General features: G+C 46.9%; 6 non-coding genes and 2 pseudogenes across 6 annotated transcripts; all 8 read left to right on the top strand.

Moving 5' to 3' along the window:
- The first annotated feature begins 1984 nt into the window (after positions 1–1984).
- LOC130311559 (U2 spliceosomal RNA) lies at positions 1985–2144 on the top strand (annotated as a pseudogene).
- A 693-nt stretch (positions 2145–2837) lies between these two features.
- LOC130311557 (U2 spliceosomal RNA) lies at positions 2838–3020 on the top strand. The gene has a single exon (XR_008859891.1). It is a non-coding gene; the product is annotated as a U2 spliceosomal RNA (small nuclear RNA).
- Positions 3021–5111: 2091 nt separating this feature from the next.
- On the top strand, positions 5112–5302 carry LOC130311536 (U2 spliceosomal RNA). Its single transcript, XR_008859872.1, has one exon. It is a non-coding gene; the product is annotated as a U2 spliceosomal RNA (small nuclear RNA).
- Positions 5303–7377: 2075 nt separating this feature from the next.
- Positions 7378–7537, top strand: LOC130311560 (U2 spliceosomal RNA; annotated as a pseudogene).
- Positions 7538–8230: 693 nt separating this feature from the next.
- LOC130311555 (U2 spliceosomal RNA) lies at positions 8231–8412 on the top strand. The gene has a single exon (XR_008859889.1). It is a non-coding gene; the product is annotated as a U2 spliceosomal RNA (small nuclear RNA).
- A 2093-nt stretch (positions 8413–10505) lies between these two features.
- Positions 10506–10696, top strand: LOC130311535 (U2 spliceosomal RNA). The gene has a single exon (XR_008859871.1). It is a non-coding gene; the product is annotated as a U2 spliceosomal RNA (small nuclear RNA).
- Positions 10697–12788: 2092 nt separating this feature from the next.
- Positions 12789–12979, top strand: LOC130311534 (U2 spliceosomal RNA). The gene has a single exon (XR_008859870.1). It is a non-coding gene; the product is annotated as a U2 spliceosomal RNA (small nuclear RNA).
- A 2089-nt stretch (positions 12980–15068) lies between these two features.
- Positions 15069–15259, top strand: LOC130311533 (U2 spliceosomal RNA). The gene has a single exon (XR_008859869.1). It is a non-coding gene; the product is annotated as a U2 spliceosomal RNA (small nuclear RNA).
- Positions 15260–16261: the final 1002 nt, after the last annotated feature.

Genomic DNA, 16261 nt, shown 5'->3' with positions numbered 1-16261 from the left:
ACAAAAGGTGGTGCTGCTGCTGCTTCTGCTGCTTCTGCTTCTGCTTGTGTCTGGCCCCTGTTGGAGCGTCCAGGCACAGGACTTCTGCTGCTGCTGACTAAATGGCCTCCTTAATTGGATCATTTGAGTAGCCAGCACACCTGTGCAGGTAGGGCATGACATGATAGGCAGCTGCCTTGATAGCGGGTGGGTGCTGAATGTTCCTAATTGACAAAATAAGATTAATGCTTATGAAGAAATATAAAATCTCATCCCTTCCCCAATATCGCGCCACACCCCTACCCCTTAATTCCCTGGTTGAACGTGATGGACATATGTCTTTTTTCGACCGTACTAACTATGTAACTATGTAACATAACATGGGGGGGGGGGGGGGTCTCCTGGCTGTTCACACAGGTGTGTCATTGCTGTACATTGACCATGCATTGCTTCTGTGGTATTGCAAAGGCAAAGACAAATGCTTCCAGCCATCCATTGCACTAATGGATTGGTCATCAGCTGGCTGTCTATGTCCCGCATCAATATAGACCAAAGTACAGAGGGTTAGGCTATGCTATTGTGCACCTACCTGATGCATCAGAAGGTGCGAGGCCCTTGCTAAATTCTGTGCACAGACTTTGAGATCTATGCTTTAGACTGTATCTAAACCTGCTCCAACATGGACTGACATTCTGGCCTACTTTCAGCCGATGCGACTTGTCTGTCGCTGAACAGTCGCTTTTTATGTATTCAGCACCTATGTATAATGTTGTAAAAATGCTCTAGAAGCTAAAGTCGCAGAAATGTCACACATATTTGGCCTGCAACTTTCTGTGCGACAAATTCAGACAGGAAAAATCAGTATAAATCCTTAGAAAATTATCCCCCAGTGTCTCCATCTGCTGGCGGTATTGAATAAGCATTGCTGCACTGATGGGGTATGCATTAGACGAAAAAAAAGAAGAAAAAGAAGAATAATACGCCCAGAAAAGAGGCGAAAAGGAGAAAAACGTAAAAAAACGTGAAAAAAAAGTAAGAGGAAGAGAAGGGAAAAAAAGGTGGAAATGGGTTTAAAAGTGATTTCGGCGGAGAAATATATATATATATATATATATATATATATATATATGCGCACACACACACATAGATATAAACGTATTCTCCGTTGAGATATTGCAGCCGCTGCTGTGTCCAGGCCCAGGAGCCTTAGCACTGTGCTGTGATGTCACTCAATACCACTGACATCACTAGGTGTAAACAACATCTCTCCTTTGCTGTGTATGTGACTATGGAGCTGTTTGGTGATGTCGTCTATTACGGCCTTCATAGAAGCAACAGGAGATTGTTGCATCCATCTTGAACCCTCAGAACTACAGTGCTATGATGTCACTCACTTCCACAGGCCTTGCAGAGTGTAAACAACAACAACCCAGCTTTGTTGTGTATGTAACCATAGGGATTTGTGATGTCACCTAGAACCTTCACAGCAGCGACAGCTTTATGAGGAGCATCAGCACTGCTCTGCCTGAGCAGAACCATCACCGCCATAGGTTGTCAAATAACCCGGATTTAACCCACACAGGTAAGTCCAATGGGGTGCAGGCATGTCCTCTATGCTTACAGCTTCCCGTGGGTGTTGGTTTGATACCGTTTGGGGACAGCCAAGGAGGCATCTGCAGGCAACAAAGGTAGGTGTGTGCTTGTGTGTGTGTTTCCTATGCAGATCCTAAGCCCAGTGTCACATGCAAGTAGGAGGAGTAAGAAGGGGTTCCTGGCAAATCCGGGTTATGGATTGCATTTAAAAAGGCCCCGTGGGAGTGCAATGGGCCCCTGTCTTGCTGCTTAGCAATAATGGTATGGGTTTAGGTTCTGCTGTGTGTACTGGTGGTTGACTGCCCCCCAGCCCAGAGTGTGCATGGAAAATTGTCTGGCAGCCTCCCTGACAGCAAGCAGTGATAGTGCCCATGAAGGGGACCTTGTTGGGCCCGCCCCTTTTTTCACGGTTATCGCTTCTCGGCCTTTTGGCTAAGATCAAGTGTAGTATCTGTTCTTATCAGTTTTCATGCTGGTGGGGATGGGTGCTGCATGGAGGATGCAGGTGTACCAGGGCTTTCCGGGGCTGGTTCTGAGGAATCAGCTCGACGGCTGCCCCGATGTGACCTGTTCCCTCCGGGGTCTCGCCATGAGGCTGAGAGGGTCTAGAGCCGAGGTACTTTTGTGCCTCGGGGAGTGGTGACCCCGAGGTGCCGAAACTCACTGGGAGAATAGGCTCACTGAGTTGAAGCACGGGCACCATAATCTCTTCACCTTGTGGCACTCACCTCTTGATTCCCGGCCTTCTGGCTAGGATCAGAGAAATTTTTATAGATCCGGCGGATGTCCGGGCAGTATATCTGCACACATTCACTTATTTATTTATTTTTTGTCTCACTGTGTCACTTTTTGCGTGTTGTGTGTTCACAGGATTTGTCAGGATGCGGTAGCCCTTCTGGGTGTCCCTCCTGGCGGTCTAGGGGAGGTGTGTGTGGCCATTAGGTTCCGCACCTCCCTGCAAACACCCCGGGTACTCCTGCTTCGCAGGGTACCTACCGTAATCGGCTCTGCGGGCAGATACCTTGGCTAACGCCAAGGGGGATGCCGGGAGCATTTGTGGTCTCCTAGTAGCTTCGGCGAAAAGGGACATCGAACCTGGAACCTCGCAGGTACCTTTTGGTCCGGAGGCGAAGGGTAAGGTTTGTTGGGGGGCCTCTCTCCTATCGGAGAAGGGCTTGCGATAGACCGCATCCTTTGTGCACGTTTTTTTTAGTGTAACACGTTTGCACTTTTTCTTGCACTTTGGGTGAATCGAAAGCACGTTCCTCGGCTTTAGAAATAAAAAAAAAAAAAAAATCTGTTCTTATCAGTTTAATATCTGATACGTCCCCTATCTGGGACCATATATTAAATGGATTTTTGAGAACGGGGGCCGATTTCGAAGCTTGCTTCCGTCGCCCTATGCATTGACCCGATATGGCAGTATCTTCGGGTACAGTGCACCACCCCCTTACAGGGTTAAAAAGAAAGATTCCTACTTTCATTGCTACCTGCTTGCTGGCTAGCCAGCTAGCCAGCCCTGTGGGCCTTGCTGCTGCTGCAGCCAAAAAACAAAAGGTGGTGCTGCTGCTGCTTCTGCTGCTTCTGCTTCTGCTTGTGTCTGGCCCCTGTTGGAGCGTCCAGGCACAGGACTTCTGCTGCTGCTGACTAAATGGCCTCCTTAATTGGATCATTTGAGTAGCCAGCACACCTGTGCAGGTAGGGCATGACATGATAGGCAGCTGCCTTGATAGCGGGTGGGTGCTGAATGTTCCTAATTGACAAAATAAGATTAATGCTTATGAAGAAATATAAAATCTCATCCCTTCCCCAATATCGCGCCACACCCCTACCCCTTAATTCCCTGGTTGAACGTGATGGACATATGTCTTTTTTCGACCGTACTAACTATGTAACTATGTAACATAACATGGGGGGGGGGGGGGGTCTCCTGGCTGTTCACACAGGTGTGTCATTGCTGTACATTGACCATGCATTGCTTCTGTGGTATTGCAAAGGCAAAGACAAATGCTTCCAGCCATCCATTGCACTAATGGATTGGTCATCAGCTGGCTGTCTATGTCCCGCATCAATATAGACCAAAGTACAGAGGGTTAGGCTATGCTATTGTGCACCTACCTGATGCATCAGAAGGTGCGAGGCCCTTGCTAAATTCTGTGCACAGACTTTGAGATCTATGCTTTAGACTGTATCTAAACCTGCTCCAACATGGACTGACATTCTGGCCTACTTTCAGCCGATGCGACTTGTCTGTCGCTGAACAGTCGCTTTTTATGTATTCAGCACCTATGTATAATGTTGTAAAAATGCTCTAGAAGCTAAAGTCGCAGAAATGTCACACATATTTGGCCTGCAACTTTCTGTGCGACAAATTCAGACAGGAAAAATCAGTATAAATCCTTAGAAAATTATCCCCCAGTGTCTCCATCTGCTGGCGGTATTGAATAAGCATTGCTGCACTGATGGGGTATGCATTAGACGAAAAAAAAGAAGAAAAAGAAGAATAATACGCCCAGAAAAGAGGCGAAAAGGAGAAAAACGTAAAAAAACGTGAAAAAAAAGTAAGAGGAAGAGAAGGGAAAAAAAGGTGGAAATGGGTTTAAAAGTGATTTCGGCGGAGAAATATATATATATATATATATATATATATATATATATATATATATATGCGCACACACACACATAGATATAAACGTATTCTCCGTTGAGATATTGCAGCCGCTGCTGTGTCCAGGCCCAGGAGCCTTAGCACTGTGCTGTGATGTCACTCAATACCACTGACATCACTAGGTGTAAACAACATCTCTCCTTTGCTGTGTATGTGACTATGGAGCTGTTTGGTGATGTCGTCTATTACGGCCTTCATAGAAGCAACAGGAGATTGTTGCATCCATCTTGAACCCTCAGAACTACAGTGCTATGATGTCACTCACTTCCACAGGCCTTGCAGAGTGTAAACAACAACAACCCAGCTTTGTTGTGTATGTAACCATAGGGATTTGTGATGTCACCTAGAACCTTCACAGCAGCGACAGCTTTATGAGGAGCATCAGCACTGCTCTGCCTGAGCAGAACCATCACCGCCATAGGTTGTCAAATAACCCGGATTTAACCCACACAGGTAAGTCCAATGGGGTGCAGGCATGTCCTCTATGCTTACAGCTTCCCGTGGGTGTTGGTTTGATACCGTTTGGGGACAGCCAAGGAGGCATCTGCAGGCAACAAAGGTAGGTGTGTGCTTGTGTGTGTGTTTCCTATGCAGATCCTAAGCCCAGTGTCACATGCAAGTAGGAGGAGTAAGAAGGGTTCTGGCAAATCCGGGTTATGGATTGCATTTAAAAAGGCCCCGTGGGAGTGCAATGGGCCCCTGTCTTGCTGCTTAGCAATAATGGTATGGGTTTAGGTTCTGCTGTGTGTACTGGTGGTTGACTGCCCCCCAGCCCAGAGTGTGCATGGAAAATTGTCTGGCAGCCTCCCTGACAGCAAGCAGTGATAGTGCCCATGAAGGGGACCTTGTTGGGCCCGCCCCTTTCACGGTTATCGCTTCTCGGCCTTTTGGCTAAGATCAAGTGTAGTATCTGTTCTTATCAGTTTAATATCTGATACGTCCCCTATCTGGGGACCATATATTAAATGGATTTTTGAGAACGGGGGCCGATTTCGAAGCTTGCTTCCGTCGCCCTATGCATTGACCCGATATGGCAGTATCTTCGGGTACAGTGCACCACCCCCTTACAGGGTTAAAAAGAAAGATTCCTACTTTCATTGCTACCTGCTTGCTGGCTAGCCAGCTAGCCAGCCCTGTGGGCCTTGCTGCTGCTGCAGCCAAAAAACAAAAGGTGGTGCTGCTGCTGCTTCTGCTGCTTCTGCTTGTGTCTGGCCCCTGTTGGAGCGTCCAGGCACAGGACTTCTGCTGCTGCTGACTAAATGGCCTCCTTAATTGGATCATTTGAGTAGCCAGCACACCTGTGCAGGTAGGGCATGACATGATAGGCAGCTGCCTTGATAGCGGGTGGGTGCTGAATGTTCCTAATTGACAAAATAAGATTAATGCTTATGAAGAAATATAAAATCTCATCCCTTCCCCAATATCGCGCCACACCCCTACCCCTTAATTCCCTGGTTGAACGTGATGGACATATGTCTTTTTTCGACCGTACTAACTATGTAACTATGTAACATAACATGGGGGGGGTCTCCTGGCTGTTCACACAGGTGTGTCATTGCTGTACATTGACCATGCATTGCTTCTGTGGTATTGCAAAGGCAAAGACAAATGCTTCCAGCCATCCATTGCACTAATGGATTGGTCATCAGCTGGCTGTCTATGTCCCGCATCAATATAGACCAAAGTACAGAGGGTTAGGCTATGCTATTGTGCACCTACCTGATGCATCAGAAGGTGCGAGGCCCTTGCTAAATTCTGTGCACAGACTTTGAGATCTATGCTTTAGACTGTATCTAAACCTGCTCCAACATGGACTGACATTCTGGCCTACTTTCAGCCGATGCGACTTGTCTGTCGCTGAACAGTCGCTTTTTATGTATTCAGCACCTATGTATAATGTTGTAAAAATGCTCTAGAAGCTAAAGTCGCAGAAATGTCACACATATTTGGCCTGCAACTTTCTGTGCGACAAATTCAGACAGGAAAAATCAGTATAAATCCTTAGAAAATTATCCCCCAGTGTCTCCATCTGCTGGCGGTATTGAATAAGCATTGCTGCACTGATGGGGTATGCATTAGACGAAAAAAAAGAAGAAAAAGAAGAATAATACGCCCAGAAAAGAGGCGAAAAGGAGAAAAACGTAAAAAAACGTGAAAAAAAAGTAAGAGGAAGAGAAGGGAAAAAAAGGTGGAAATGGGTTTAAAAGTGATTTCGGCGGAGAAATATATATATATATATATATATATATATATATATATATATATGCGCACACACACACATAGATATAAACGTATTCTCCGTTGAGATATTGCAGCCGCTGCTGTGTCCAGGCCCAGGAGCCTTAGCACTGTGCTGTGATGTCACTCAATACCACTGACATCACTAGGTGTAAACAACATCTCTCCTTTGCTGTGTATGTGACTATGGAGCTGTTTGGTGATGTCGTCTATTACGGCCTTCATAGAAGCAACAGGAGATTGTTGCATCCATCTTGAACCCTCAGAACTACAGTGCTATGATGTCACTCACTTCCACAGGCCTTGCAGAGTGTAAACAACAACAACCCAGCTTTGTTGTGTATGTAACCAAAGGGATTTGTGATGTCACCTAGAACCTTCACAGCAGCGACAGCTTTATGAGGAGCATCAGCACTGCTCTGCCTGAGCAGAACCATCACCGCCATAGGTTGTCAAATAACCCGGATTTAACCCACACAGGTAAGTCCAATGGGGTGCAGGCATGTCCTCTATGCTTACAGCTTCCCGTGGGTGTTGGTTTGATACCGTTTGGGGACAGCCAAGGAGGCATCTGCAGGCAACAAAGGTAGGTGTGTGCTTGTGTGTGTGTTTCCTATGCAGATCCTAAGCCCAGTGTCACATGCAAGTAGGAGGAGTAAGAAGGGTTCCTGGCAAATCCGGGTTATGGATTGCATTTAAAAAGGCCCCGTGGGAGTGCAATGGGCCCCTGTCTTGCTGCTTAGCAATAATGGTATGGGTTTAGGTTCTGCTGTGTGTACTGGTGGTTGACTGCCCCCCAGCCCAGAGTGTGCATGGAAAATTGTCTGGCAGCCTCCCTGACAGCAAGCAGTGATAGTGCCCATGAAGGGGACCTTGTTGGGCCCGCCCCTTTCACGGTTATCGCTTCTCGGCCTTTTGGCTAAGATCAAGTGTAGTATCTGTTCTTATCAGTTTTCATGCTGGTGGGGATGGGTGCTGCATGGAGGATGCAGGTGTACCAGGGCTTTCCGGGGCTGGTTCTGAGGAATCAGCTCGACGGCTGCCCCGATGTGACCTGTTCCCTCCGGGTCTCGCCATGAGGCTGAGAGGGTCTAGAGCCGAGGTACTTTTGTGCCTCGGGGAGTGGTGACCCCGAGGTGCCGAAACTCACTGGGAGAATAGACTCACTGGGTTGAAGCACGGGCACCATAATCTCTTCACCTTGTGGCACTCACCTCTTGATTCCCGGCCTTCTGGCTAGGATCAGAGAAATTTTTATAGATCCGGCCGGATGTCCGGGCAGTATATCTGCACACATTCACTTATTTATTTCTTTTTTGTCTCACTGTGTCACTTTTTGCGTGTTGTGTGTTCACAGGATTTGTCAGGATGCGGTAGCCCTTCTGGGTGTCCCTCCTGGCGGTCTAGGGGAGGTGTGTGTGGCCATTAGGTTCCGCACCTCCCTGCAAACACCCCGGGTACTCCTGCTTTGGCAGGGTACCTACCGTAATCGGCTCTGCGGGCAGATACCTTGGCTAGCGCCAAGGGGGATGCCGGGAGCATTTGTGGTCCCCTAGTAGCTTCGGCGAAAAGGGACATCGAACCTGGAACCTCGCAGGTACCTTTTGGTCCGGAGGCGAAGGGTAAGGTTTGTTGGGGGGCCTCTCTCCTATCGGAGAAGGGCTTGCGATAGACAGCATCCTTTGTGCACGTTTTTTTAGTGTAACACGTTTGCACTTTTTCTTGCACTTTGGGTGAATCGAAAGCACGTTCCTCGGCTTTAGATAAAAAAAAAAAAAAAATCTGTTCTTATCAGTTTAATATCTGATACGTCCCCTATCTGGGGACCATATATTAAATGGATTTTTGAGAACGGGGGCCGATTTCGAAGCTTGCTTCCGTCGCCCTATGCATTGACCCGATATGGCAGTATCTTCGGGTACAGTGCACCACCCCCTTACAGGGTTAAAAAGAAAGATTCCTACTTTCATTGCTACCTGCTTGCTGGCTAGCCAGCTAGCCAGCCCTGTGGGCCTTGCTGCTGCTGCAGCCAAAAAACAAAAGGTGGTGCTGCTGCTGCTTCTGCTGCTTCTGCTTCTGCTTGTGTCTGGCCCCTGTTGGAGCGTCCAGGCACAGGACTTCTGCTGCTGCTGACTAAATGGCCTCCTTAATTGGATCATTTGAGTAGCCAGCACACCTGTGCAGGTAGGGCATGACATGATAGGCAGCTGCCTTGATAGCGGGTGGGTGCTGAATGTTCCTAATTGACAAAATAAGATTAATGCTTATGAAGAAATATAAAATCTCATCCCTTCCCCAATATCGCGCCACACCCCTACCCCTTAATTCCCTGGTTGAACGTGATGGACATATGTCTTTTTTCGACCGTACTAACTATGTAACTATGTAACATAACATGGGGGGGGGGGGTCTCCTGGCTGTTCACACAGGTGTGTCATTGCTGTACATTGACCATGCATTGCTTCTGTGGTATTGCAAAGGCAAAGACAAATGCTTCCAGCCATCCATTGCACTAATGGATTGGTCATCAGCTGGCTGTCTATGTCCCGCATCAATATAGACCAAAGTACAGAGGGTTAGGCTATGCTATTGTGCACCTACCTGATGCATCAGAAGGTGCGAGGCCCTTGCTAAATTCTGTGCACAGACTTTGAGATCTATGCTTTAGACTGTATCTAAACCTGCTCCAACATGGACTGACATTCTGGCCTACTTTCAGCCGATGCGACTTGTCTGTCGCTGAACAGTCGCTTTTTATGTATTCAGCACCTATGTATAATGTTGTAAAAATGCTCTAGAAGCTAAAGTCGCAGAAATGTCACACATATTTGGCCTGCAACTTTCTGTGCGACAAATTCAGACAGGAAAAATCAGTATAAATCCTTAGAAAATTATCCCCCAGTGTCTCCATCTGCTGGCGGTATTGAATAAGCATTGCTGCACTGATGGGGTATGCATTAGACGAAAAAAAAGAAGAAAAAGAAGAATAATACGCCCAGAAAAGAGGCGAAAAGGAGAAAAACATAAAAAAACGTGAAAAAAAAGTAAGAGGAAGAGAAGGGAAAAAAAGGTGGAAATGGGTTTAAAAGTGATTTCGGCGGAGAAATATATATATATATATATATATATATATATATATATATATATATATATATGCGCACACACACACATAGATATAAACGTATTCTCCGTTGAGATATTGCAGCCGCTGCTGTGTCCAGGCCCAGGAGCCTTAGCACTGTGCTGTGATGTCACTCAATACCACTGACATCACTAGGTGTAAACAACATCTCTCCTTTGCTGTGTATGTGACTATGGAGCTGTTTGGTGATGTCGTCTATTACGGCCTTCATAGAAGCAACAGGAGATTGTTGCATCCATCTTGAACCCTCAGAACTACAGTGCTATGATGTCACTCACTTCCACAGGCCTTGCAGAGTGTAAACAACAACAACCCAGCTTTGTTGTGTATGTAACCATAGGGATTTGTGATGTCACCTAGAACCTTCACAGCAGCGACAGCTTTATGAGGAGCATCAGCACTGCTCTGCCTGAGCAGAACCATCACCGCCATAGGTTGTCAAATAACCCGGATTTAACCCACACAGGTAAGTCCAATGGGGTGCAGGCATGTCCTCTATGCTTACAGCTTCCCGTGGGTGTTGGTTTGATACCGTTTGGGGACAGCCAAGGAGGCATCTGCAGGCAACAAAGGTAGGTGTGTGCTTGTGTGTGTGTTTCCTATGCAGATCCTAAGCCCAGTGTCACATGCAAGTAGGAGGAGTAAGAAGGGTTCCTGGCAAATCCGGGTTATGGATTGCATTTAAAAAGGCCCCGTGGGAGTGCAATGGGCCCCTGTCTTGCTGCTTAGCAATAATGGTATGGGTTTAGGTTCTGCTGTGTGTACTGGTGGTTGACTGCCCCCCAGCCCAGAGTGTGCATGGAAAATTGTCTGGCAGCCTCCCTGACAGCAAGCAGTGATAGTGCCCATGAAGGGGACCTTGTTGGGCCCGCCCCTTTCACGGTTATCGCTTCTCGGCCTTTTGGCTAAGATCAAGTGTAGTATCTGTTCTTATCAGTTTAATATCTGATACGTCCCCTATCTGGGGACCATATATTAAATGGATTTTTGAGAACGGGGGCCGATTTCGAAGCTTGCTTCCGTCGCCCTATGCATTGACCCGATATGGCAGTATCTTCGGGTACAGTGCACCACCCCCTTACAGGGTTAAAAAGAAAGATTCCTACTTTCATTGCTACCTGCTTGCTGGCTAGCCAGCTAGCCAGCCCTGTGGGCCTTGCTGCTGCTGCAGCCAAAAAACAAAAGGTGGTGCTGCTGCTGCTTCTGCTGCTTCTGCTTCTGCTTGTGTCTGGCCCCTGTTGGAGCGTCCAGGCACAGGACTTCTGCTGCTGCTGACTAAATGGCCTCCTTAATTGGATCATTTGAGTAGCCAGCACACCTGTGCAGGTAGGGCATGACATGATAGGCAGCTGCCTTGATAGCGGGTGGGTGCTGAATGTTCCTAATTGACAAAATAAGATTAATGCTTATGAAGAAATATAAAATCTCATCCCTTCCCCAATATCGCGCCACACCCCTACCCCTTAATTCCCTGGTTGAACGTGATGGACATATGTCTTTTTTCGACCGTACTAACTATGTAACTATGTAACATAACATGGGGGGGGGGGGGGGGGGTCTCCTGGCTGTTCACACAGGTGTGTCATTGCTGTACATTGACCATGCATTGCTTCTGTGGTATTGCAAAGGCAAAGACAAATGCTTCCAGCCATCCATTGCACTAATGGATTGGTCATCAGCTGGCTGTCTATGTCCCGCATCAATATAGACCAAAGTACAGAGGGTTAGGCTATGCTATTGTGCACCTACCTGATGCATCAGAAGGTGCGAGGCCCTTGCTAAATTCTGTGCACAGACTTTGAGATCTATGCTTTAGACTGTATCTAAACCTGCTCCAACATGGACTGACATTCTGGCCTACTTTCAGCCGATGCGACTTGTCTGTCGCTGAACAGTCGCTTTTTATGTATTCAGCACCTATGTATAATGTTGTAAAAATGCTCTAGAAGCTAAAGTCGCAGAAATGTCACACATATTTGGCCTGCAACTTTCTGTGCGACAAATTCAGACAGGAAAAATCAGTATAAATCCTTAGAAAATTATCCCCCAGTGTCTCCATCTGCTGGCGGTATTGAATAAGCATTGCTGCACTGATGGGGTATGCATTAGACGAAAAAAAAAGAAGAAAAAGAAGAATAATACGCCCAGAAAAGAGGCGAAAAGGAGAAAAACGTAAAAAAACGTGAAAAAAAAGTAAGAGGAAGAGAAGGGAAAAAAAGGTGGAAATGGGTTTAAAAGTGATTTCGGCGGAGAAATATATATATATATATATATATATATATATATATATATATATGCGCACACACACACATAGATATAAACGTATTCTCCGTTGAGATATTGCAGCCGCTGCTGTGTCCAGGCCCAGGAGCCTTAGCACTGTGCTGTGATGTCACTCAATACCACTGACATCACTAGGTGTAAACAACATCTCTCCTTTGCTGTGTATGTGACTATGGAGCTGTTTGGTGATGTCGTCTATTACGGCCTTCATAGAAGCAACAGGAGATTGTTGCATCCATCTTGAACCCTCAGAACTACAGTGCTATGATGTCACTCACTTCCACAGGCCTTGCAGAGTGTAAACAACAACAACCCAGCTTTGTTGTGTATGTAACCATAGGGATTTGTGATGTCACCTAGAACCTTCACAGCAGCGACAGCTTTATGAGGAGCATCAGCACTGCTCTGCCTGAGCAGAACCATCACCGCCATAGGTTGTCAAATAACCCGGATTTAACCCACACAGGTAAGTCCAATGGGGTGCAGGCATGTCCTCTATGCTTACAGCTTCCCGTGGGTGTTGGTTTGATACCGTTTGGGGACAGCCAAGGAGGCATCTGCAGGCAACAAAGGTAGGTGTGTGCTTGTGTGTGTGTTTCCTATGCAGATCCTAAGCCCAGTGTCACATGCAAGTAGGAGGAGTAAGAAGGGTTCCTGGCAAATCCGGGTTATGGATTGCATTTAAAAAGGCCCCGTGGGAGTGCAATGGGCCCCTGTCTTGCTGCTTAGCAATAATGGTATGGGTTTAGGTTCTGCTGTGTGTACTGGTGGTTGACTGCCCCCCAGCCCAGAGTGTGCATGGAAAATTGTCTGGCAGCCTCCCTGACAGCAAGCAGTGATAGTGCCCATGAAGGGGACCTTGTTGGGCCCGCCCCTTTCACGGTTATCGCTTCTCGGCCTTTTGGCTAAGATCAAGTGTAGTATCTGTTCTTATCAGTTTAATATCTGATACGTCCCCTATCTGGGGACCATATATTAAATGGATTTTTGAGAACGGGGGCCGATTTCGAAGCTTGCTTCCGTCGCCCTATGCATTGACCCGATATGGCAGTATCTTCGGGTACAGTGCACCACCCCCTTACAGGGTTAAAAAGAAAGATTCCTACTTTCATTGCTACCTGCTTGCTGGCTAGCCAGCTAGCCAGCCCTGTGGGCCTTGCTGCTGCTGCAGCCAAAAAACAAAAGGTGGTGCTGCTGCTGCTTCTGCTGCTTCTGCTTCTGCTTGTGTCTGGCCCCTGTTGGAGCGTCCAGGCACAGGACTTCTGCTGCTGCTGACTAAATGGCCTCCTTAATTGGATCATTTGAGTAGCCAGCACACCTGTGCAGGTAGGGCATGACATGATAGGCAGCTGCCTTGATAGCGGGTGGGTGCTGAATGTTCCTAATTGACAAAATAAGATTAATGCTTATGAAGAAATATAAAATCTCATCCCTTCCCCAATATCGCGCCACACCCCTACCCCTTAATTCCCTGGTTGAACGTGATGGACATATGTCTTTTTTCGACCGTACTAACTATGTAACTATGTAACATAACATGGGGGGGGGGGGGGTCTCCTGGCTGTTCACACAGGTGTGTCATTGCTGTACATTGACCATGCATTGCTTCTGTGGTATTGCAAAGGCAAAGACAAATGCTTCCAGCCATCCATTGCACTAATGGATTGGTCATCAGCTGGCTGTCTATGTCCCGCATCAATATAGACCAAAGTACAGAGGGTTAGGCTATGCTATTGTGCACCTACCTGATGCATCAGAAGGTGCGAGGCCCTTGCTAAATTCTGTGCACAGACTTTGAGATCTATGCTTTAGACTGTATCTAAACCTGCTCCAACATGGACTGACATTCTGGCCTACTTTCAGCCGATGCGACTTGTCTGTCGCTGAACAGTCGCTTTTTATGTATTCAGCACCTATGTATAATGTTGTAAAAATGCTCTAGAAGCTAAAGTCGCAGAAATGTCACACATATTTGGCCTGCAACTTTCTGTGCGACAAATTCAGACAGGAAAAATCAGTATAAATCCTTAGAAAATTATCCCCCAGTGTCTCCATCTGCTGGCGGTATTGAATAAGCATTGCTGCACTGATGGGGTATGCATTAGACGAAAAAAAAGAAGAAAAAGAAGAATAATACGCCCAGAAAAGAGGCGAAAAGGAGAAAAACGTAAAAAAACGTGAAAAAAAAGTAAGAGGAAGAGAAGGGAAAAAAAGGTGGAAATGGGTTTAAAAGTGATTTCGGCGGAGAAATATATATATATATATATATATATATATATATATATATATATATGCGCACACACACACATAGATATAAACGTATTCTCCGTTGAGATATTGCAGCCGCTGCTGTGTCCAGGCCCAGGAGCCTTAGCACTGTGCTGTGATGTCACTCAATACCACTGACATCACTAGGTGTAAACAACATCTCTCCTTTGCTGTGTATGTGACTATGGAGCTGTTTGGTGATGTCGTCTATTACGGCCTTCATAGAAGCAACAGGAGATTGTTGCATCCATCTTGAACCCTCAGAACTACAGTGCTATGATGTCACTCACTTCCACAGGCCTTGCAGAGTGTAAACAACAACAACCCAGCTTTGTTGTGTATGTAACCATAGGGATTTGTGATGTCACCTAGAACCTTCACAGCAGCGACAGCTTTATGAGGAGCATCAGCACTGCTCTGCCTGAGCAGAACCATCACCGCCATAGGTTGTCAAATAACCCGGATTTAACCCACACAGGTAAGTCCAATGGGGTGCAGGCATGTCCTCTATGCTTACAGCTTCCCGTGGGTGTTGGTTTGATACCGTTTGGGGACAGCCAAGGAGGCATCTGCAGGCAACAAAGGTAGGTGTGTGCTTGTGTGTGTGTTTCCTATGCAGATCCTAAGCCCAGTGTCACATGCAAGTAGGAGGAGTAAGAAGGGTTCCTGGCAAATCCGGGTTATGGATTGCATTTAAAAAGGCCCCGTGGGAGTGCAATGGGCCCCTGTCTTGCTGCTTAGCAATAATGGTATGGGTTTAGGTTCTGCTGTGTGTACTGGTGGTTGACTGCCCCCCAGCCCAGAGTGTGCATGGAAAATTGTCTGGCAGCCTCCCTGACAGCAAGCAGTGATAGTGCCCATGAAGGGGACCTTGTTGGGCCCGCCCCTTTCACGGTTATCGCTTCTCGGCCTTTTGGCTAAGATCAAGTGTAGTATCTGTTCTTATCAGTTTAATATCTGATACGTCCCCTATCTGGGGACCATATATTAAATGGATTTTTGAGAACGGGGGCCGATTTCGAAGCTTGCTTCCGTCGCCCTATGCATTGACCCGATATGGCAGTATCTTCGGGTACAGTGCACCACCCCCTTACAGGGTTAAAAAGAAAGATTCCTACTTTCATTGCTACCTGCTTGCTGGCTAGCCAGCTAGCCAGCCCTGTGGGCCTTGCTGCTGCTGCAGCCAAAAAACAAAAGGTGGTGCTGCTGCTGCTTCTGCTGCTTCTGCTTCTGCTTGTGTCTGGCCCCTGTTGGAGCGTCCAGGCACAGGACTTCTGCTGCTGCTGACTAAATGGCCTCCTTAATTGGATCATTTGAGTAGCCAGCACACCTGTGCAGGTAGGGCATGACATGATAGGCAGCTGCCTTGATAGCGGGTGGGTGCTGAATGTTCCTAATTGACAAAATAAGATTAATGCTTATGAAGAAATATAAAATCTCATCCCTTCCCCAATATCGCGCCACACCCCTACCCCTTAATTCCCTGGTTGAACGTGATGGACATATGTCTTTTTTCGACCGTACTAACTATGTAACTATGTAACATAACATGGGGGGGGGGGGGGGGGGGTCTCCTGGCTGTTCACACAGGTGTGTCATTGCTGTACATTGACCATGCATTGCTTCTGTGGTATTGCAAAGGCAAAGACAAATGCTTCCAGCCATCCATTGCACTAATGGATTGGTCATCAGCTGGCTGTCTATGTCCCGCATCAATATAGACCAAAGTACAGAGGGTTAGGCTATGCTATTGTGCACCTACCTGATGCATCAGAAGGTGCGAGGCCCTTGCTAAATTCTGTGCACAGACTTTGAGATCTATGCTTTAGACTGTATCTAAACCTGCTCCAACATGGACTGACATTCTGGCCTACTTTCAGCCGATGCGACTTGTCTGTCACTGAACAGTCGCTTTTTATGTATTCAGCACCTATGTATAATGTTGTAAAAATGCTCTAGAAGCTAAAGTCGCAGAAATGTCACACATATTTGGCCTGCAACTTTCTGTGCGACAAATTCAGACAGGAAAAATCAGTATAAATCCTTAGAAAATTATCCCCCAGTGTCTCCATCTGCTGGCGGTATTGAAT

The sequence above is a fragment of the Hyla sarda genome, unplaced genomic scaffold (genome assembly GCF_029499605.1).
Source record: "Hyla sarda isolate aHylSar1 unplaced genomic scaffold, aHylSar1.hap1 scaffold_1645, whole genome shotgun sequence".
Lineage (NCBI taxonomy): Eukaryota > Metazoa > Chordata > Amphibia > Anura > Hylidae > Hyla > Hyla sarda.
The sequence above is the reverse complement of the archived record's forward strand: the minus strand, read 5'-3'. Positions and strand labels throughout refer to the sequence as shown.